At 41.5% G+C, this 23,688-nt stretch overlaps 1 pseudogene; it reads right to left on the bottom strand.

Moving 5' to 3' along the window:
* Positions 1-324: 324 nt before the first annotated feature.
* Positions 325-22,618, bottom strand: LOC102898807 (annotated as a pseudogene).
* Positions 22,619-23,688: the final 1,070 nt, after the last annotated feature.

Genomic DNA, 23,688 nt, shown 5'->3' with positions numbered 1-23,688 from the left:
CAAATTGAAAACAAAGTTCTTAAAAATCTCAACTTGCAGATATGAAACAATTTTAAAACCTCGAAAAGTATATTGAGAAAAACCAGGCTTTAAAAAACACGTTTGTTATTACCAAAAAGAGACGACTTTAGGTAAAAATAATAAAAAAAAACCATGCTGCATAAATAATACAGATATTTCTAGTTATCTGGTCAACAGGCAAAAAGCAAGCACTTAAGGTCTTTAGCTCCAATCTTTTGTTTATTTCTTTTTGCTGGAATTTCATATTCATTTCTTCTTGTTGGATGACTAAACCAGATGATGGCAGAGATGGTAAACCAGTGTCTATGCAGCCCCACCTTGCTCAGCCTGGGGAGCAGACCAGTTCTCAGCTGATAGATTGCTGCTTTTGCCTCTTTGCCATCTTATGGTTTAGGATTTTCTGGGCGTCCGTGTCAGAATCAAAGTTCCAGTAGTACTGATGTCGAGGTGGCTGCTGACCTTGGTCTGATCTCCTTGATTTTCCTTATCTTTTTCATTGCCATCGTCTCTAAGCTATCTTTAGGCTGTCTTTGGCAAGTAGGGCCCCTGTGGAATCGCGGTCTACAGCCCCAATACATATTGTGTCTCACGGGTCTACCATGTTCTCCTGTACCCTGGTTGTCATCGCCCTCCATCACTTCTCCTTACACAAGAGGGTTAGAATACTGTGGTTGACACCCATGGGGTCTCTGCATGGAGTAAGGTGGGAACCGTTGCCTGCGGTAGAGCCGGCACTGTTGGGCCTGGCCTTCGGGAGCACTCTCGGATCCCTCACTCTTTTCCCCACTATCACGATTCCAGTCATTCTGCTGGTGATCGCATGGGGGACGCCTGCGATGTGGGTAGCGCGTCTATAACGGTTACGGTCTGCTGTGTATTCACCGCCTTGCCCTGGAACTCCACCAGGGCCTGTAACATTTGCTGCCTTTGCACCCTTTTCTCCTTCAACAACATCAAACTCAATATTCTCTCCATCTCCTACCCTGAGGACCTCCTTCCTGGGGTTATTCTTCTTTATGGTGTACAGTCTGGTGTACAAATACATCTTCCTTGGTGTAATTCTTGTTGATGAAACCCTGTTTCTTATGTTGAACCATTTTACTGTTCCCAAAACCTTCATTGCGATGACCTTCTTGTAGCCGCACTCACTTCTTAAAAGCTCCAGCCTGGAAGTGTCTCACATGTCATTGGCAAGAGCAATCATGTGGCCACTTCTGGAGGCAAAAAGGAAATGTCATCTCTGGCTTTGCCCTGCGGAACAAGAAGCACACATTTTTCATGGAAGGTCATTCCTAGCCTGAACCACAGTGCCCAACCCCACCCTCCATCCCAGGCATTCCTCCCTTCTCTAGGTCCCTAGTGTGCTTCATTTGCTCGACAGCAGTGACACACACCAGAACCAGCATGTATGATAGCTGATTCTATGTGCGCATGTCTCCTTACCCTGAGGACAAGGACTATGCCTTTCATTTTTGCATCCTCAAAACATATAGGACAGTACCTGGCACACATCAGGCACATGATTGGAGCTTGTCACATTGAATAACTCCATTTTCTTTCTACATTCCAGGGTTATTTCTGTCTAGATAACCAGTACCAACTAACAATTAGTATCTAATCTCTCTCTGCCTTAGACAGGGCTGAAAGCATCAATTCTCTTTGCTTTACTTCTATAATAGGAAGTGGGATGGGACTTTCCTGTTGTCTTAGATTTTCAGTTAAAGACTCAAAGATGAAAATGACAGATAACATACACCCCCCACATTCTAAAGAACGATTCTAAATATATCCATGCAAATCTTGGTAAAAGATACCAAAACCAACGCAGCAAACGTCATCCCCATCATCTTATATCTGCTGAAGACTAGAAATGTGAAGGTGTTCTCTGCAGTCAGGGAAACTGTAGGGGTAGAAGTGCAAAGGGGAAGGAAGGGTACCACCCACCAAGTGTGAAGTTAGGTTGGGCTTTTTAATATCTGAAAGTGAATCACAATATCAAAATTAAAAATTATGGTTAAACTGAAAATGACAAGAAAGCAAAGATTGCAAGGCATATGCAAAGAAAAAGAAAGTAGTGATCAAGATCATAACATCAAACGAGTTGGATTTAGGGCAAAACAAAGAAATAAAGTAAAAAAGGGTATTTCGTAATGATAAAGGATACAGTCACAAAAAGCCATTTATGCATCAAATAACAAACATCATGAACGTGAATCAAAAACTCATGGAAACACAAGAAAAAGTACAGAAATATTTGTGGCAAAATTTAAATGACCTCTCTCAGTCCATGACAGATCAAGTGGATAAAAAGTAAGGACCGAAAAGACCCAAATAATATAACTAATAAAATACATCTACTATACTTGACACCTCATACACTAAAAATAAAGTATGTCTTTTTTTAACTAAAATCACAAGAATTGACAACATTGTAGGCTTCAGGTTATATTTTTTTAAATAAAACTCTTTCTTAAATAATTCTCGGATTAAAAAATGAAAAGAAGGTCTTTTGCCACCAGTCAAGATAGCCTAATAGAGACCAGATTTACCTCCTGCCTGAAGCGACCAAAACACAAGTTTCCAAGACATTGGACATTATTAACAAAGGACAATGACCCCTGAATAGTAGTGTTCAGGCCACAGTGGGAGGCGGCGGGTACTCAAGCAGAGCCAGGCCAACTTCTTAAGTTGAGGAGACCAAGGCAGCCAGATTTCACAAGACAGAGCCCCAGGGAGAAGAGAATTATACAAAAAGAGACCTCCAGAGTTCCTAAATATCTCATCTGCTTCTCTCCACTTTCATTGCCACTACCTGAGCTCAGACCATTGTCATCTGTCACAAAGATTCCTGTAAAACCCCTGCAATCTAATCACAATGCACGAATAAACACATGTCTGATAGGCAAACCCTTCTGTAGGGTTTTGCCATCAGGCTAAAGTACAGACTTCATACAGACCTCTGTAATAAGACCTCTTATGATCTGGCTCATGATTGTTTTTTCCTCTTCTCTCTTATTCCTCTCCCATGTCACACTTTATACTCCAGCCAGAATAAATATTTACAATCCCCTGAGTGTACTATACTCGTTCTTGTCTCTAGCCTTATGCACATGCAGTTTCTATCTCTTCCCTTCTCCCCTTTGCCTGGCCAATTTTTTCAGATATCTCCTTAAGGCAAGTTCCTCCTCTGGGAGCTCTCCCTAACCCCACAAGACTGCAGTAGGCTCCCTTCTGGAGGCTCCCTTCTGGAGGTTCCCTTAACACCATGTCCCTTCCCCTACTACTGTATGAGAAATGTGTCTGTCCATCTTCTCTACTAGACAATGAGCTCCTTGAGAGCAAGGACTTGATCTTATTCACTGCTGGCTTCCCAGCACCTAGCACAGAGCAGACATTCAGGAAATATTTTAGAATTATCAACTGTCTGAATAAATGAACCAGAGGCATACTGCTATCTTACAGCAGTCAGCACATCGTCTCTCTGCTCCAAAGCCCCCATCCTTTCTCTGGAACCCCTGGGAAGTTCTAGAAAGAAGTTTATGGACTGACAACCTATGGAAGGTTACCTTCAAAGCTATGTTAATTTTTTTTAGGTGACTTCCACTTCCATTCTCCTAGTTCATGGTTTCTCCTAGTTCATGATGTCCTTCGGAATCACCTCAGGAGATTTTGAAAATATTTCTGCCCAGAGTTCACCCCCAGAGGTTCTTTTTTGATGGTCTGGCGTATAGCCTGGGCTCCCTGGTGATTCTAATTGCCTGCAAGTTTGGTAACTGTCGTAAGGGCTGTGCTCCCTTTCAGCGTGGTTCTTATTTATTTCAAAACTCCAGTCAAATGTCACCTCTTTGGAGAAGGCTTCCCTAGTCACCACACACACACACACACATACACACACACGCACGCACACACACCAGAACTCATTGCTCAATCACACACACACACACACACACGCACACACACCAGAACTCATTGCTCACTTCTCAGTTCTTCAGTGTTGTACGTATCTCCAAAGTGGCAGTTTTTACACTTTATCTCCAACCACCAGCTCAGGGCCCAGCTCATGGAAGGTGCTTGACAGACATACACTGAATGCACAAATGTATGTGCTAGCAGATTCCTAAACCAGATATCCTGCCTAAGGTCCCAAATTGCAGGTAGAAGCCAGACATTAGCACACAGTAGGTGACAGTGCGGAAGAATGATGGTCCCTCTAAACCAACTGGAAGTACACTGCACTCAGAGGAAGAACAGTGAGATACAGAGTAATTGTTGTTCCCCAGAAATTACGGTAACAAAACCAAAGAGATGCATGATCATTAAAGTTTTCTCCTTGGCACTTTTACAGGTGGGCTGATGGATCAGTTATGGAAATACCTAACAACTAATGAAAGGATGGCCTAGAGAGAGCCTCTGACAAGGAGGGCTCATGCAGCCATTTTTAAAAGCAGAATCTGGCAGGTGCGTTAAATCCTGACAGAGCTGAGGCTGTGAAAAAGGCTGTTCTTCCGCATAGCACAGGAGGTTTATGAATGCTTCAGCTATGAATGCTTCAGCTACGAATACTTTGGGCCTGCTCTACTTACCTACCCGCAAGCAGCCACGTTCCAGGGGCTTTAGCCCTGGCCACCTATTAGAAACATCTAGGAAGAGTTTTGAAAATAACCAGTCCCAGCCTCTCAACTTCCTCACCCCATGTGGGTTCTGCTTCACTTACAGTCAGAGGGGACTTAGCTACTGGGAGTTGAAAAGCACCCCCCCACCACCACCACGTGTCTCCAATGCACAGCTAGATGTGAGAAACACTGATGTACAGGATGTAACCTGAGGGGTGCTGAAAATCCCACCAGGGCTAACTAGGTGCCAGGAGGACCATAATCAGAGGTCCTCACAGAAGTTCTCAGCTCAAAGTCCGTACCGGAATTATCTGGGGAGCTTTTAAGAAAAATGAAAAATGGGGCCCTGCCCCAGACCATTTTAAAGCTCCAAGTAATTCTAATGAGCAGCCAGAACACACTGGGTTCAAGCAGTGTGTTCCCCAACTTGTAGAGAGCGAAACTCCTCTGGGGTGCTTGTTAAACACACCAGATTCTGCCCTGAAGATTCTACAAGAGGTCTGCTTGGGTTCCAGGACGGTATTTTTTCTTTCTTTTTTTTTTTTCTTTTTCAATTACAGTTGACATTCAATATTATATTAGTTTCAAGTGTACAACATAGTGGTTAGATGGTTATATAACTTACTAAGTGCCGGGACTGTATATTTTTAATAAGCACACAGGTCGTTCTTCCCTTCCTGCTAGTAGCAGTCTGTCAGACTTGCCTGATCATTAGGGTTTCCTAGGACACTTGTAAAACAGAGATTCTGGAACCCACACCAGACCCACTGAATATGACTCTCTAGAAGAAGGACCTAGGAACCTGGTATGAAACAGGCAACCCAGATGATTCTAGAAGCAGGCATCTGTGGAAAAATCGAGCTCAGGCATTGTACACCCTCAGAAGTCATCTAAAATTAGCAGAGATAAGTGAGTCACTGTGGTTCCTCACCCTCAGAGCTCCAAGTTCATTCAGTCAGTCAGACAGTCAATCAGATAGTTCTACACATCTGTTCCACAGAAAGTATTGCTATATGTAGGATACAGGTCAAAGAGACACAAGACCACTTTTCCTCCAAGTGCATGGGCTGGTCCACATTATCTGGCAGACCATCTCCAGGTCCTCCCCAAGAATCCAACCTTCCACAACTCTTCTTATCCTTCAAGACCTGCTCTGAGCTATTTCTGTTGAGGAGCAGAACTGACCTCTGCTCCTTGTTCCACCCCCACCCCCGGACACACATCTGCCAGACCATTTGCAATAATGCTGGCAGTTATTTGTGCCTCTAGTCCAAGCTCTCCTGGAGGACTGGGACTGTGGCTGGTTTATTCTTGTAACCCCAGTAGCTTGTACCTGGTAGGCATCAATGGAGGCTTACGGTTTATCAGGGCAGAAAGACATGCAGACAGATACATAGAACAAGAAAATGTTCTACGTATCTGTGCTATGACAGAGGTAAACATTTACAATAAAAATGTAGGCACTAGAGCCAGACACAATGCTTAGGAGATGGAGACCCTACAGGAGACAGAGAGAGGGACAAAGCACAATCCTGTCCCTAGGAGCCCCCCAGTTTAGGAGGAGAGGTGGGGAAGGGACACTAGGTAAGCAAAAAAAGGTGTCCCCAAAAGGGACACATCATTTCTAGTTATTAATCCGAGGGTGCTCCAAGAAGGAGTATTTGAACTTGGACTGAGAGGGAAGATTGTATATTTGAATGAGCAGACCTGGCATGGCAAGGCATCCAGGAGGAAAGAACAATATGAGTAAAGGTATAGAGGCAGGAACCCAGAAGGCTTGTCTGAGAGGGTCTTGAGGCAAGAGAAACATGACCCAGAGCCTAAAAGCAGAGTGTCTGGGAGTTGGGAAGTCACGGGCAGGGACCCCAGGCCTCCCTCATCTTCACAGCTCCCCAGAGAAGCCACCAGAAGAGTTTGGCCTCCTTTTGTCTGTTATTTCTATAATTTCTAGATTTATACTTCTTAATTAATTCCATTTCCTCAATTCACACATTCCCAGTTTTTGCAACATTTCCCCCTGAGCCTCAGAAATGTATCACATGAACGCTAAGTTGTCTGTGTTGAAAAGCAACTTGGCAGAGCTTTCTATGTAAGGTCAGGAGGTGGCTAAGTAGAGTCTAGTTGATGAGACCCTGCACTGGTTTGTTCATGGGATGAATTCAAAACAGATCACATTCCTTCAAGGTAGGGGGCTGCTTCTTTTCCTGGCCTCCTCTCCTGATCCCAAGGGCTGAGGCCAATGTCATATACACTGAACAAGAGCTCAAGGAGCACCAGGTAACCAAGACCCAGGCCCCAGCATCCTGCATGAACTCTAGTGAAGGTCGACAAAGAAGGCCATTAATGTGTTGGGCAGCCCTGGGCCCAGGGGAGGCTAGGGAGAAAGAACCAGAAATCTGTCCTTGGAATCCCTGACGTAAGAAAGAAAGAGGCAAGAGCACTAACTGGCCATGGAGCAGGGGTCAAAGATCTGAGAGTAGCTAATGATCATAGCAATGAGAAAGGACAAAAGTATGGAGGGCAGATGTTAGATATGAGGGCAAGATACAAGCTGGGCATCGACCAGGGTATTTCTGCAATGAGGAGAGATTAGATTCCCCTCAAGGGCAGGGTCCAGGTCTCATCTTTACTTTATGCCCTAAATATATTGTGATTGCTTGTGACACACAGGAGAGCTGGCTAGTAGCTGAGCGCCTAGGCCCAAGCCCTCCTTATAGCAGCGCTGCCCACTCAATATGCAAAGCAAGCCACCTATGGAATTTTCAATTGTCTTCTAGCCACTTTCAAAAGTAAAAAAAAAAAAAAAAAGCAGGTGAAATAAATTTTAGATATATTTTATTTAACCCAATCTCAAAAATTTTTCACTACACAATCTATATAAAAATTATTAATAAGATTTTTGCTTTTTTCTCCCAACTAAGTCTTTATGTATTTTACACTTATAGCACATCTCAGTTCAGACAAGCCACATTTCAAGAGTTTGATAGCCCCATGTGGTCGATGGCTCTCATATTGGACAGAGAAGCTTTAGAGTGTCAGACTTGGTGGCCTATCTTGCAGATGTGGAAGAGATTAATATCCCTGCCTCATCCAGGGCCAGAGTGGAAGCAGTTTTTATGACTGGCTAGAATGGTCTCCCCTTCTGCCCTCACTGCTCCTTCATGTCCCTCCTTGCAGACAAAATGGGTACACATGTGGCGTGCTCCGTTCTAGACTCTTCAAACCAGTCCTCACATGCAGGGGACTATGTGGTAGGTCCCAAGACTTGCTCAGTATTAAAAAAGGAAAAGCTTCTTGCAAAGACTGCTCAAGGGGAGGATGTACTTGTCTACCCAGGCTGCTATAAACTACCACAAACGGGGGCGCTTAAACGACAGGAATTTGTTTTCTCACAATTCTGGTGGCTGAAAGTTCAAGAATAAGGTGTCAGCAGGGTTGGTTCACTCTAAGGCCCCTCTCCTTGGCTTGTAGATGGCTGTCTTCTCCCTGTGTCCTCACATGGTCTTCCCACTGTGTGTAGCTGTGTCCTGATCTCCTCTCATAAGGACAACAATCACATGGGGTCAGGGAACACCCGAAAGACCTCATTTTAACTTATTCACCTCTTTCAAGGCCCTGTCTCCAAATACAGTCATATTCTGAGATATTAGGAGTTGAAATTTCAACATATACATTTTGGGGGACACAATTCAACCTATAACAGTGGGAAAACACAGGGTGCTCTGAGATTGCTGACTAAAAGTTCACGAGATCCTTGAGACCTCAAAAGGGAAAACAGAAGCTGGGAGTAGGGGGCCTATATTTTCAAAGCTTTAAGCAGGTCTCTATTTTACCAGAGTCAAATTCACTTCTGGCAAAGATAGCCTTTTATTTGAGGATAAATCCACGCTACACGCCTCACAGTTGTGAAGACGTAGAGCAAATGCTCCTGTAGCCATGGGGATAGTGGAGATAGCTGTGGCTCTCAGGAACCAGACAAGTCCATGAGATGCTGGGAAAGTTCATCCATGGTAGCAGAGTTGGTACCCTGCAGACAGCTTGTCCTTTAGAGAAATGCTTCTTGCACTAGGCATGGATCTGGACTGTCCTGTGCCATAAAACCATTTCTTACGCTTAGGAAGGTGTGTAGTCTTATGCAGGCAACACTCCCAGGGGATGAGAAACTGCGGCACGCCTGGTCTTCACCTAGAGCTGGAGAAGAGACTAGAAGAAGAACCTGGACCAGACTGTTTGTGTTCCCCTCATGGTGCTACTCGAGACTGAGCTTGCTGGGGCTGGATCATGGAGTTTTGAGGTCTAAGAAATGTTGTGCTCTCAACATAGAAATACACCAAGAAAGGGGTGGAGTCGTTTCCCAATCAGAAGTAGACGTCCCCACTGTCAGTATTCCTGGGAAGAGGTCATCCTACAAAATAAAATAAAGGCTGGGGCTGCAGGCAGTCATTGAAAAGGGAAGATACTCATCTCCTCTGGGAATTTACAGGAGTGCAAGACAAAAGCTAGGCAAAAGATTGCCAGGCTCTATGATATGCCCACTGACCCATGTCCTGTCCGGGATGGTTGGGGTGGCAAGTGACAACCAGGACAGAACAGTTGAACACAAACGTATTCCCTGGAGAATCACAAAAACTACTCGGAGAGGAGAAGACAAGCAAGACCAGGCCAAGGTGACTATCTGGATAATAAACAATAAAGTAATCTCTTTCTATGGCTACTAGCTGAGGCTTGGACCTGTTGCCTCACTTCCACTGGGTTGTGAGTTCCTAAAGGTCACACCTCTTACTCATCTCTGTGTCTCTGGAATGATCCTGGCACAGAGAAGGGCCTCAATAATCACACAATGCAGGACTAGGGAAGCCAAGCCTAATGATGCAGAGAGGGACACTGAGGCACAAGGGTACCAGGCCAACAAGGGTCAGAGAGGAATTCTGGGGAATCTCGAGTGACGGTATTTCTCAGTACTTCCTGATAGAAAGAGGCAGCCTGCCTCCCATTCTCAAATATGCCTCTTGACAGAATTTGCCTCCCAGAGACATGATGTTGAAAAGCCAGCAGAAGATTTTAACAGAATAGAAAGGGGAGTGGTTAGCCATAAGCCTGTGTCCAGGCAAACATTCTATGGATGAAGAAGAAAAATAATCAGGAGCAAATCCCTGGACAGGGCCTCCCTTTCCTGGCAGTGACCAGCTTCTGAAAATAACTTTTCTCCCAGGGACCCCAACAATAAGGAGGAGCTATTGCATTCCAGAGTCCTCTCTGCCCCGACTGAAGTCAAGGAGAGACCAGGAAAGAGCTGGGGCCTGACCAGTTCATCAGAAGGGCGCTCTGCCAACAGCATCCAAAAGCAAGAGGGTTAGGCAATCTTGGTCTCACTGTTCTCTGCAGTCCTGATAAAAACAACTGACATGGTTCTAGCGCCCAGCCAGTTATTTAAAATTAAAAAAAAAAAAGAAAGAAAGAAAAAGTTTCTTTAAAAGTAAACAAGACAAAACATCCAGAAGTAACACCTAAAACAATGGCCTGATAAGGAAACTATCACCAGTGCCAAGGTCTAAGTGCCAAGAACCCAGCCCTACCACAATCACTACTACAGCCAGCACTGTTTTCACTTCTGTATCAGAAGCTTGACCTTGCTACCTCTGGGAACCACCACAGTTGAGACCACAGCACCGAAATCTGGACACCCCTGCTGCCATCCACACCAGCAAACACGGCGGCTTCTGCCACAGCCTCTTTCTTCCTGTGGCTCCCATCTAAAATCAAGTCTGCACAGCTGCAGCTGATTGCTGATTGGTGGAGCCTGCATCCCAGTCCTGCATCCCATTCACTGGGCAGGTGGGATGAGTTCCGACTTCCTCATTGGGAAGACAGAAGAAGAATCTCCCCAGAAACAGAAAGACAATTCAAAAGACACTGGGCACTGTGAGATGAAAGGGTTCTGGGGATGGATGGTGGTGATGGTCGCACAAACAATGTGACTGTACTGAATGCCACTGAACTGTAAACTGAAACAAGACGGTCACCAAAAGGACAAATGCTGTATGATCCCACTTATATGAGGTCCCTAGAGGAATCAGATTCATAAGAGACAGAAAGCAGAGGGGTGGGTGCCAGGGGCTGAGGGGAGGGGGATGGGAGTTAGTGCTTAATGGGAAGAGAGTTTCAGTTTTGCAAGCTGAAACAAGTTCTGGAGATGGATGGTGGTGATGGCCGCACAAACAATATGAATGTACTGAATGCCACTAAACCAGACACTTAAAAATGGTTAAGGTGGTAAATTTCATGTTATGTGTATTTTACCACAATCTAAAAAAAGTGTTTAAGTCAACAACTGAAATTTAAAAAAAAGACACGAGCAGCTGTGAATATGACAAATGGCCACCACCAACCTCAATAAATGTTTGGTGAATAAGTAAATGAAGGTATTAAGTGAGGACGCTGGGCTCCCAGACACACCACAGCTGTAACCGGTCACCATTTAACATTTCTCAGCTTACTGAGCATCTTCAGTATCCTTTGTCCTCCCTGCTGTCATAGCTCATGCCACTCAGGGTGACTACTGTTTATGTAATTACAGCTAATTCATGTAAGTGTTTACAATGTGCTGGGTGCTTACACACATTACCTCAAGTGCCCCTCACAATAACCTAAGGGTTTACTCTTGATTATTTTTGTTCTTCATCCATGGGAGGTGTTGGGTGACTATTGATCCGAGGAAATAATGTATTATACTGAATAGGAGGAAGGGGCAATATCAGAATAAGTAACAGAAATAAAAAAGTGAAGTTGGTAAACACAGGGTAAGGTAAAGATCCAGAAGAACCTGTAGAGAAACAGAGGAAATGAGAGGAGAGACACTTTGACATGTTTGTTTTTGTGACCACGAAAGTGAGGAGACTGAAAGAGTCTGGAACACAAGGGAAGCTTAAACCAGTGGGGTCGGGACTCAGCAAAGGCTAAAACGACATATGCCCTACTTCCAGTAGCCCTGGCAACAGACCCCCCACCTTATGGTATGATGTCAGAATGAGAAAAGTCACATGCAAAGAAAGTGAACAGTCCAGCTGGCTCCTACCTTAGAGAAAGTTCTGGGGAGGAGTTTGAGAGTAGTTTGTGCCACAATATAAATTGAGGTCATGGAAGATATCATCTGAATTATGCTTAATAAAAGATTATCTTGAACTTGCACACTCAAGGGAACTGTGCATTTATCCTATATCTGTTGCCTCTCCCACTGAGGTTGGTCAAAGTCTCTGTGACTAGCCAGTTGTATGCTGGTTTGTCCAAATGGTCTCACATGTTGTCCTCCCTGGCACTTCTGCCTGGAAGGAGTCCCAGACTGGAAAGGGGGAGAGATTCACTCCCCCAGTTTGGGGTGGGCAGCTGTACTAACCTGCAGCTTCCACTATTTTCTTGACCCCTACTACTGTCCAGCCAGGGCCTACCCACAAGTGGTTTGGGAGTAGAACAGAAAATTCTTAGGGTTATAATTAAAGTGGAAGATTGGAATAGTTAAATACCATGCCCAAGATTCCCCAGCTAGCAAGAGGTGACATGGGGATTTGAATCTAGTCTAACTTCAAAGCCTACCCCATAATCACCAGGAGCGGTGGCAGATGCCTGGTCAGACTGTAACTAGCTGTGTGACCCTAACAAGTTAGTTTAGCTCACTGAGTCTATTTTCCCAAGGGTAAAGAGATAACAAAAAGATCTCTCTAACAGGATGGTTGAGAGAACTGGAAATGATGTACATTGAGCCTTTAGCTCAATAAAAGAGAACCAATGAGCAAAAGTACTCTCCATTTTCAGATGGAAAATCTCAGCCTCAGAAGAATTAAGGAACACGACCAGAGCTACCTGTCCACTTGCTGTCAAAGACAGATCTTGATCTTGGGTTTTCACCCCAAATTCCACACACCTAGCTCGTTTGAGGGTTTGATCTAAGGGCTCTCCATAAGAAATTCAATTTTGTTTCATTAAGGACAAGACCATATACATCTGCTTTGTGTAAAGAACTATGGATGGCACTGAAGAATGGGACAAGGTGAGGGTGACCCAGCTCTGTCCTCAAGGACAGTGGTGTGGCCAGTGAAACGGGCCTGGTGCAAAGTTTGTAAAAGAATGCCTTTTCTTTCTCCTTCCGTCGGGGAAATGGGTTTTGCTTGCTAAGCCAGTGATTCTCAGCCTTGGCTTGCACATTGTTATCACTTTTAAAATGCTTTTAAAATGCTGCCGCCTGATCCCAGAGTTCTGAGTGAAGTGGTTAGGAGTGCAGCCTGGGCATGAGTGAATGGGTGCCAGGTTGAGAACTTTTAAGCTAGACAAAGGAGAAGTTCTTGGGCCAATTGGGATATGGGGGAGGAGGGAGCATGGGGGAAACAAGGAAAATGTTCGGGGTTGCAATCTCTACAGCCCAGACACAGGACCCAGGCACTGATGACAGAAGCAGGATAGAGCCCTTCTCTCCCAGCGGGCAGCTGCAGATGTCACATGCAAGACCTCAGACTTGCAGTCAGGATGAAAATGTTTCCATCAGCCTGAGATTCCGCCTTGATTACAGGAGATGCTCACTAGACTACACGGAATGGAAAAGTGTGACTATAGGTACGGACTGGCCTTCCCAATCATGGGAGACAAGAAGCAAGCCCTCCTGGAAATGGTCTATTGAACCTCCAAACACAAAGTCAGATAAATAAAATACACTACTCTTTTATTAGCAGCTCTTAAAATCTCCTGCAGTGGTATGAGTTACAGCAGATAAAACCAGTTTTATACATTTATTTTACATGTTTGGCACTTAATTCACACTAGCTTACATGACAAGACACTCAGCTGTAACACATTTTTACTATGTTTATATTCTTCCAATTAATCAGACCTTATTGATTACTCACAACCAGGACTTCTAGAAAGCAATTGTCTTGTTTCCAGCAATTCCCCTCGTTTTTCAGTGTTATCTTCCCTCTTTGTTAGCGTACGGTTCGGTTTCCATGTTGCATTCTCTTTCGTTTCCAGTCTTTTATTAGTGTTTCTTCTGTGGGTTCTCATTCTTACATATTATTCTACCATTCCAACCTTCTTAAAATATTAAGACATAAGATTATTTGTGTCATTAAAATAGAAAACAATAATTTTTATAAATATATCCTTTTATGCTCTGTATTAAGTACAAAATTGGTGGTATGTTGAACATTTCTTGATGTAGGGATTCTAAACTTAGCTTTTCAAAGACCAAACAAAAACTCAAAAACATGCACGTATCTCATCAATAGTCACCACCTGTGTCGATCTGCAAGCTCCAGGAAGCAGATGGTGAAGTTAGGAGTTCGCAGTTGGAGTTAGGAGTCAGTGGTTTATTGGGGGGACAATAACTATGAAAGATAAAGGGGTGGGGAGGCAGGACTGGGCAGGGAAAGGCTTCAGAGTGCCATACAGATTTGATCCTGTGAAAAGAGAGAGAGGAAGAATAAAAATAGGGCAGAGAATGTCTCAGACCACACAGTGCAGATGATTTGAAGTCTTGAGCAACCCAATGGGGAGTGGAGTAAAGTTGACTGTCTGAGGAGGAGTCCCCGTTGGGCAGAAATGGTGGGTGCTTGTGCCTCCACCATGCTCAGTCATTGGCTTGGGAGCTGCCTGAGAAAAGCATAAAGCTGACTCAAATGCTGCAGCTGAAGGCTATCTGCTACTGGCATTCTTGAAGCTGAAAGCACTTCACAAGTTCTTTCTTGCCTCTCTGCAGGTGCCACACCCCTGACATCTCCTGACAATATAAACCTTTATAAATGAAAAGGCACAGCTTCATTAAGGTTACTAAACGCTTGTCTCAATTGGCCTGAAGTGATCAAGTGAACGCCATGCCCTGCCGAACTTGCAGGGGAAATGCAATGAAACACTTTATAAAAGATTACAATTGATTGACAGTCAAAGATAGAACCATGGATAACTTTTTTCTTTCTGCTTGTCTCTATATTCCAAATTTCAGACAATGATAATTAATTTTTTGATTGGAAAAAAATTGTAATGAATATTCTGAAATAAGTCTCCATAATCATACCTTTTGATTCAAAATGGTAATACACAATTTGATAGCCCAACAATTGCTTCAAAGTAAGAGAACATGGTAATAGACCAAGCACAGGCTTTGAGCTCAAACAGTTCTAAGCTTGAACCTTGGCCCTGTGACTATTACTCCACACACTGGGCAGGCTCTGACCCTCTCTCAACCTCAGTATCCTCATCTGGAAAGGAAGACACCAGTCTTTACCTCTCAGCATTGCTTTATTAGGAGATGTAGGGTATGTAAGCCCTCAAGCACCAGATCAACACATAGTATAACTAGTTTAAGGTTCATGTGTCCTACACCTCAAAGTCCAATATTCAAAATGTTAGAGTTTGGAATAAGGAAAGGTTTATTGATCAAGAAGTCACTAGCTCGAGAAGATGGGGGGCCTAAGTGCTTCCACAAGTCCATCTTAAGTGTGCCCCAAATTCAGGCATCTTTTATGTCAAGGGAAGGGAGGAGGGACAGGGCAAGAGGTAAGTGAGTACTATAGACAGCTAGGCACCAAAAGGAATCCAAGGAAGAGCACAAAATCTCTAAATCTCTTTGTTCCTAGTCAGTCTGTTGACCCCTGCTGATCTGAGTCTGTTCTTGAGGCTCCTGTAAATCTTTGATAAATAGTCACTGTGTTGTACATATTTCCCCACCTCTTTAGGAGAGGCAGCTTTCGACCAGGGGCTGTTTTTACAAAATACCCACGCCTCAAGCAGAATTCTTCTAGTTAATTAGCATATCTATAGCAGGAGCTGTTAGCCTGGAAGCCATGGGAGAAATGCAGGCTGAAATTAGAGTAAGAGAGAGGAGCACTGCACTCTATAGAATAGTAAGAAACCAGTTTGGTGCCCCTCCAAACTGCTGGAAGTTTCAAAAAATCAAATCCACATTCAAAGGACAGAGAGTGGCCTTAGCTGAGGAATTTCAAAACAATATCCTAGAAAAGTCTCAAAAATGAGTTCTAAAAACCTCCGTAGCAGCTATTCCACTTCTAGGTATACATTCAAAAAAACTGGAAGAAGGGACTCGAAGAGATACGTGTACACCCACGTTCCTCGCATCTTTATCACAATGGCCTAAAGGTGGAAACAACCCAAATGCCCATCCATGGATGAATGCATAAACAAAATGTGGTATATACATACTGTGGAATATTATTCAGCCTCGAAAAGAAAGGAAATTTTGACAAATGCTACGACATGGAAGAACTTTGAAGACAGTAAGCTAAGTGAATAAGCTGGATACAAAAGGACAAATATTGCACGATTCCACTTATATGAGGTACCTAGACTAGTCGAATTCACAGAAACAAAGTAGAAGTTACCAAGGTATGGGGAAAGGGGAAAGGGGGAGTTAGTGTTCAACGAGTACAGAGTTTCAGTTTGGGATGATGAAAAATTCTGGAATGGATGATGGTGGTGGTTGCATAACAATGTAAATGTACTTAATGCCACTAAACTGTACACCTAAAATGGTTAAAATGGTAAATTTTATGTTATGCATATTTTACCACAATAAAATAATTAAAATAATTTTTAAAACCTCCTTGGCAATGTGGTATTACCTCTTAGTAGGAAGCAAAGCTTGGCTACCAACAGATGTTCTCTCCATAGAGAAGCAACGTAGAGCTTGTGCAATTCACTGCATTTCTTTTTATAACTTTTAATTGTCTAAGAAACCACATTACAGAAAATTTTGAAAATAAAGAAAACCTCATAACTCCATTTTGTTTTTTCTTTACAGGATTTTTTTAAAAACCTAGTTATAATCATAGTATTTGGACATTATGGGCTCTAAAGACAAATCTCCCAAAATCGCTTCCAGAAACCCCCTTAGCAACGCAAAGAGCAAGATGGACACTGTGATTTCTCCTGGGACACTTAGCCATACTTCCCCCAGGGTGGGAAGCATTATATCTCTGGTACATGTATGGGGGCAGAGAGGGGGCGTGGAGAGTAGGAAGAGAGAAAGCTAATGGCTAAGTTTTCTTTATACTGGCAGCAGGTCATTGGTGCATGCATATGCATGTGCATGCACACACACACATACGCACCCCCCATGCTGAGATTCTACCACTGTACCCATGGCTCTGTTTTGGGTTAAATTCCAAAAGAAAAAAAGGAATTAGTATTGAGGCAGCCCCTGGCCCTGGACATGAGAACAGTCTGGCTAATAACTGAGACCTTTTGCAGGGAGCCCAGGAAAAATGAGGTAGAAATGTGGTCTCCTATTCAGTTTGACTCCTATCAGGATAGCGCAGTGCAAGTCAGGGGCTGGACACACCCAGGGCTGAGTCAGTGCAACCTCGAGCAAGTGATTTCCTTTCTCTAAGCTTCTATTTCCTTAGCTTTAAAATGGGAATATTACCTACCTCTTGATGGTGTTACAAGGCCTCAGAGAAAATCCATGTAAAGTGCTTGGCACAGACTATGTACTCACTAAATAGACACTATATCAGACACAGCCTTCCAAAAGCCCCAGAAGCAACTTTATTGATTCAACCAACAAACGAATACTGAACATAAACAAGCAAATACCGAACACCTTTCCACTATGGACTTGGTTGTGAACTCACACGAACAACTCATCGAAATTATTTTAACATTATGAAGAAATACGTGAAAGATTTAATAAAAAGTTTACACAAGTATTTTTTCAAACCTAATTATCAGCTATTTTGATGCAGGACAGGGCAAATTTCCCCGAGCTGCAGGGGGGCGACCAAGCCCTGCACCAAGAGAAGAGGCTCTTTTGGGGGAGAGTGTAGAAAGAATTCAACACACACACCAAAGTTAAAGTCAGAAGGAAAGTTTACTAGAAAAGGGGTAACACTACATAGACAGAGTGTGGTCTCCTCTCAGAGGCAGAGTGAGAGGGACAGTAACAGGGTTGAGGACAGTGAGAGAGACAGAGCAAAGGCACTGAGAGGGACCCTGAGTGTTCAGGGAAGTCAGTTTGTATGACATTCTTTAGTTCCCATTTCCTCTGATATGGGCATACAGTGAGGAAGGGGAAAAGTATGTAGCATGAAAATGTAAGAATATGTAGAGTGAAAGGCCTGCTGGCAGTTCCCAGCCTTTAATCCATAGGTTCCCCATAGTTTTAGCCATAGAGAATGACTCTCTGTTGGTTCCTGGTTCCCCTTCACATGTGTTGAGAATGGGCTGTTAGCAATCTCAGCAGAAATCTTCCTCTGTTCTGAAGATGCCCGCCTGGCTTGGCTACAGGGCTGATCAGCCTATAGTGTCTCTGATTGTGGCTTGATTAACATTTTAATTCTCTTGCCTCCTCCCTACATTAATTTCTCAACAAATAAAATGACCAGGTTAGAAGAACAGATTCTAGAAATAGCTTCAGATGATCTCCTGATACAAAAATTTGTTGAACAAAAGTCATATATATCATTCCAATTAGAAATTTATTTTTAGTCTCCAATCCTATCCAAAAAAAAAAAAAAAAACCCACAGGTATAATAGGGGAACACTACTTGCCATAACATATGAATCCCAGAATGTAAGTAGCTTAACACGATAGAAATTTATCTCATTACAGTTAATTTCAGTGTTCCTGGTGAACATGCAGTTTTTCTCCATGTTGTGACTCAGAGACTCAAGCTCCTTCCACCTCTCTGCTCTACCACCCCATCCCCTGGGACCTCTGTACAGCAAGTGGAAGATAATAAAAAAAAATGGAGAAGCTTCATTGCTTCTTAAAAGTGGACCCAGGAGCAGCACACGTCACTTTCACTCACATGTCATTGATGAGAACTCATCACATGGCCACAGTGGAGGTAAGAATGGGAGAAAATATCTGCAAAAAATACATATTTGACAAAGTTCTACAAAGTTCTTGTGTCTAAAATATATATGTATGCATTAATAAAAAAAAATGGAGAAGCTTCATTGCTTCTTAAAAGTGGACCCAGGAGCAGCACACGTCACTTTCACTCACATGTCATTGATGAGAACTCATCACATGGCCACAGTGGAGGTAAGAATGGGAGAAAATATCTGCAAAAAATACATATTTGACAAAGTTCTACAAAGTTCTTGTGTCTAAAATATATATGTATGCATTATATATATATTAAGAATATATTATATATGTATATATCCATAATATTTATCTAAAATATATAGCTAGAATTTAAACCCAGAATATATAAAAACTATATAAAGAAGTCTTATAACTCAATAATAAGACAAATAATTGAGTTAGAAAATGGGCAAAAGATTTGAACAGACCTCATTAAAGAAGATACAGATGGCAAATAAGCACATAAAAAGATGCTCAACATCATTGGCCATTAGGGAAATTCAAATTAAAACCACAATTAGGTACCACTATATACCACTAGAATGGCTAAAATTTAAAAGACTGAGTGTCCCAAAGGTTGGCGAGGATGTGGAACTGGAACTTACATATATTTGTGGTGAGGATGTAAAATGATTATCTCTTTGGAAAGCAGTCTGCAAGATTTCTTATATGTAAGATGTAAACTTTTTTAAGATATATATACTACTAGTCCCAAATATTTTAGAATATATTTTTTTGGAAACACATGGAACATATATATGAAATTTAATTACATTCATGTCTCAACAAATTTCAAAAGATTGGTATCCTATAGACTACTTTTTTCTGACCACAATATTATTAAATTTGAAGTCAATTACAAACAGAAAACTAGGGGAAAAATCTCACGTGTTCGGAAATTAAGAAGCACATCTTTAAAAGTCATGGGTTAAATAACAAATCAGCAGAAATTTAGAAATATTTAGAATTCTACAATAATAGCAGAACCGTATGTCAGATATAGAGTTCACTCGAAGTATTACTGTGCTAGTGGGAAATTTATACTTTTATGTTTCTATTACATAAGTAAAAAATTGAAAAACTAAGTAGAACAAAACCAAAGTAAGTTATAAGAAAGTAAAAAAATAAAAGTATAATAAAGAATAATAAAATAGAAAAGAAACATACATAAAAGGATCAACAAAACCAAAATTTGGTTCTTTTAAAAGATCAATACTACTAACAAACCTTTGGCAAGATTGATCAAGAAAAAATAACAGAAGACATAAAATTAGTATTAAAAAATGGTATTAAACTGCAGAAGCCACATAGATTAAAAAGATAGAAAATATTATGAACAACTTTATGCTAATGAATTTGAAAGCTTAGAAAAACATGGACAAATTCCTAGGAAAATAAGCTGACTCAAGAAGAAATTAAAAATCTGAATAATCCTATAACCCATTGAAGAAATTGAATCAGTTGTTTAAAATCTCGGCACAAAGAAAACACCAGGTCCAGGTGGTTTTACTAGTAACTTTTACCAATCATTCAAGTAACTTCAATATTACGCAAACTCCAATGCTCCCCAATTCATTTTATGAGGCAAGAATAAAGTTAACAGCAAAACTGACCAGGACAGGGCACAAAAGAAAAAATGTGAGACAATTTCATCAGTGCAAATTCCATAAGTGCAAAATTCTTTTTAAAAATTAGCAAACTAATTTCAGCAATGTATAAAAGAATCATGACCAAGTTGGGTTTAACACAAGAACACAAGACTGATTGTTTTAATGTTAAAAAACTAATTCACATAATTCACATAAATTAAAGGAGAAAAGTCACATGCTCATCTTGGTAAATGAAAAAATGTTTGATAAACTTAAATATCCATCCATGATAAATATAAAAATAAATCCTTAGAAAGCTAGAAGTAGAATTTCTTTAACCTCCAAAAGTCTATTTACAGAAAACTGATAGCAAAAATTTAGTGGTGAAACACTCCATGTTTTTCACAAAAAGACAGCGCTCACTTATAACTTATTCATTCAAATTATATTGAAAAAAAAGAAGAGAAATAAAGGTATAAGAAGCGGAAAAAAAGAAATAAAATGTTCATTATTCATGTATATTATTGGCTACATGGAAAGCACGAAAATCTATAGAGAAATTATTAATTTCAATAAGAGAATTTAACAAGGTAGTTGAATTTTAAAATCAATATACAAAGTCAATGAGTTTCCATAATTAAGAAGTAATTTTTAAAGAGATAATCAAAAATATAAATTGAAATAAATAAATCTAACAAAAGCTATGCAAGTGCTTTATGGAGGAAATTATAAAACTCTTGAAAAACTTTAAAGAAGATCTAAATAAATGGGAAAGTTCATGGATACCTTTTAATTTTAATATACTTTTCTTCTAAAATATTCAAAATTAACTCTTTAAAAACATATACAAAAGCAATTTTAATGTTTAATGTTTTTATTATATTCATTTAAACATCACTGGCCCATCTACAGAGCATCCAGACAGAAACAATTATGATCAAATTTGGTTATGTTTACTATTTTGCCAATTTCGGTAATAGGAATCTCATAGCTGTGCACATATTTTTACACATATTTTTAAATCTTGTGATTACAAGGGTACATTTGTCAAGATAGGGGATGGAACACATTTAACACTTTGTTAGCTTGATTCATAACTTTTAAGTATTTGGACAGATGGTATATGGGTCTCCTTTTGTGTTTTTGTCATGGGCTTCTCTGACATAGTGGCAGGCCTGATGAGAGGCATTTCAGTGGTCCTGGATGTGGGCAAGGAACACATTTCTAGCTCCTACAGACTCTCACAGAGGGCACCAGTTAGATGAATCAGTATGTCCTATTTGGAAACATCAATCAAACCCTGTGAAGTTAATTCCTAGGAAGAAGGTGCTGGGCTCTGGAGGCAAGCCTACTCAAGCTGACAAGAGGGAAACTTCAGTTTGGGGGTCCTCTCACTCTGCGGCTATGTTGAGTCAGGGCTGGAAGATGGGTATGTTTGACAGGAGGTTCTAGAGAAGAGGCTGGGGATCACAAGAACAAGAAAGAAAAGCTACTGCTCCTTAATTCTCTGTGCATGAGCAAAGTCTGAGATTCATTCAGCAAACATTTCCAGAGTGCTAATCATCATCATCATCATCATCAAAACCAATAATATTTATTAAGCAGTTATGTCCTGGGTCCTAGTGAGGTAACTTTTACATATAACCACATACAATAGACATTATACACAATAGCTATATGAATTAAGTACTAGTATTTTTCTCACTTTTACAGATGGAGAAACTGAGGTTTGATGTTAAGCAACTTGTCCAAGGTTGTATAGTTTGTACATGACAGAGCCAGGATTTGAATCAGGATAAACTTGGGTTTGTCTAGGTCTACACATTGGACTGTGTGCCAGTGCCTATTACAGAAGTGAGCCAGTCATAGTCCTTACCTGCAAAGACATCATGGTCTAGCAGGGAAAGTCTATGTGCATGTAGACATGTTATGACAACCCAACCTATATAAAACTAGATAATCAAGGGACATCCAGATAAAGCAAAGTAATGGGCTGGGAATGACAGAATGTGTCATTGGAGGACAGTGAGGGGCCAGTCCGACTCTACAAAAGTCTCATACAGAAACAAGGTGGGTGTGTGGTAACCAAGTTAGGATTGGAAGACTTCTAACTGAAAGTCTCCCTGGACTGTGGAAAACTTCTAATGCCTAGCTTAAGAGTTTGGACTTTATCATTCAGTCAATGTTAAATAGAGAGGTGACATGAAAAACATAGCCTTTACGATACATTTGTCTCCTCTGGGTGGGTGTTGAGTGGCGGAATGGCAGGATGATCTGGACCATTGAGGAAGCCCCTGGCATGTGCTGATCTGGCCTTAAGGCAGGGGTTAGCAGTCAGATAGGGGAAAAGGAATTGCCACGATGAACTAGGCAAAGGAAAGGTGGATAGGGCTGGCAGCCAAGGGAAACTGGTTAAGATAAAGACTAGGATAAATGATAAGGTACCACCAAAAATGCAATGTAGCCTTTTAAAATGATAGTTATGAACACTACACAGCAAAACTGGGAAATTCTTACGACATAATGCGAAAAAAACAGAATTTCTAAAATCGCATGTACCTATGATTACAAATATATTTTGAAGATATTTAAGAAAAATAAACCCAAAACAAATTAATTATCCAACTCCAAAAACTTATTTCTACTTAGTTAGTATTATAGACTGAATCATGTGCCACCCCCCACCCCCAACACAAATTCATAGGTTGAAGCCCTAATCCCAAATATAACTGTATTTGGAGATAGGATAGTTAAGGAGATAATTAAAGTTAAATGACGTCACAAGGGCAGGGCCATAATCCAATAGGACTGGTGTCCTTATAAAAAGAAGAGACATCAGAGGCCTCTCTCTGTCCACACTCTCACAAAGAAAAGGCCATGTGAGCACACAGCGAGAAGGTGCCATTTCCTAGCTGAGGAGAAGAGCCTCACCAGAACCAACACTGCTGGCACCTTGACTTTGGACTTTCAGCCTCCAGAATTGTGAGAAAATAAGTTTCTAAATCATCCCGTCTGTGGTATTTTGTTATGGCAGCCAGAGCACACTAACACAGATAGCCAATCAGTCACCAAGTCCTGTCAATTTTTCCTTTACAATTCTTCTTGCAACTATTGCTTCCTTCCCTACCTTTCCCACTGCCAACATGGCTTAAGACCTTGTACCCAGATGAACGCAAAAGACTCCCTTATCTTCTCTGGCTTTGTACTTCCTGACATTCTCACGTTCCCAGCCACCAATTTTTACCTTGCCCCATCTTGACTATCATCTCAAACATCTGAGATGTTTGAATCTCACAATTGTCATTTTACCAGCTCTAGTACCAGCTCTCAGCTCCCTTTTTCTAAAAATTTCAGGGCTCTCCTCTCAGATGCAAGTCCTCTGGCCTCTCCAAGTAAACTACAGTTCTTCCATTACAATTACAGAAAGAAATTCAGTTCAGATAAGCACTCAAATGGCTGATGTGAAGACAGCCTCTGTCCATCTCTTCTGCCTTGTCTCTGTGTATCTTTCTTTAGCTTCATATTCCCAGGTTTCTATTGCAGACAGCATTATCCACACGAAGGAAAGAGGACTACCAGTAACTTTAAGCTT

Source organism: Pteropus alecto, unplaced genomic scaffold (genome assembly GCF_000325575.1).
Source record: "Pteropus alecto unplaced genomic scaffold, ASM32557v1 scaffold98, whole genome shotgun sequence".
Taxonomy (NCBI): Eukaryota; Metazoa; Chordata; class Mammalia; order Chiroptera; family Pteropodidae; genus Pteropus; species Pteropus alecto.
This window is presented reverse-complemented; position numbering and strand designations above follow the sequence as displayed.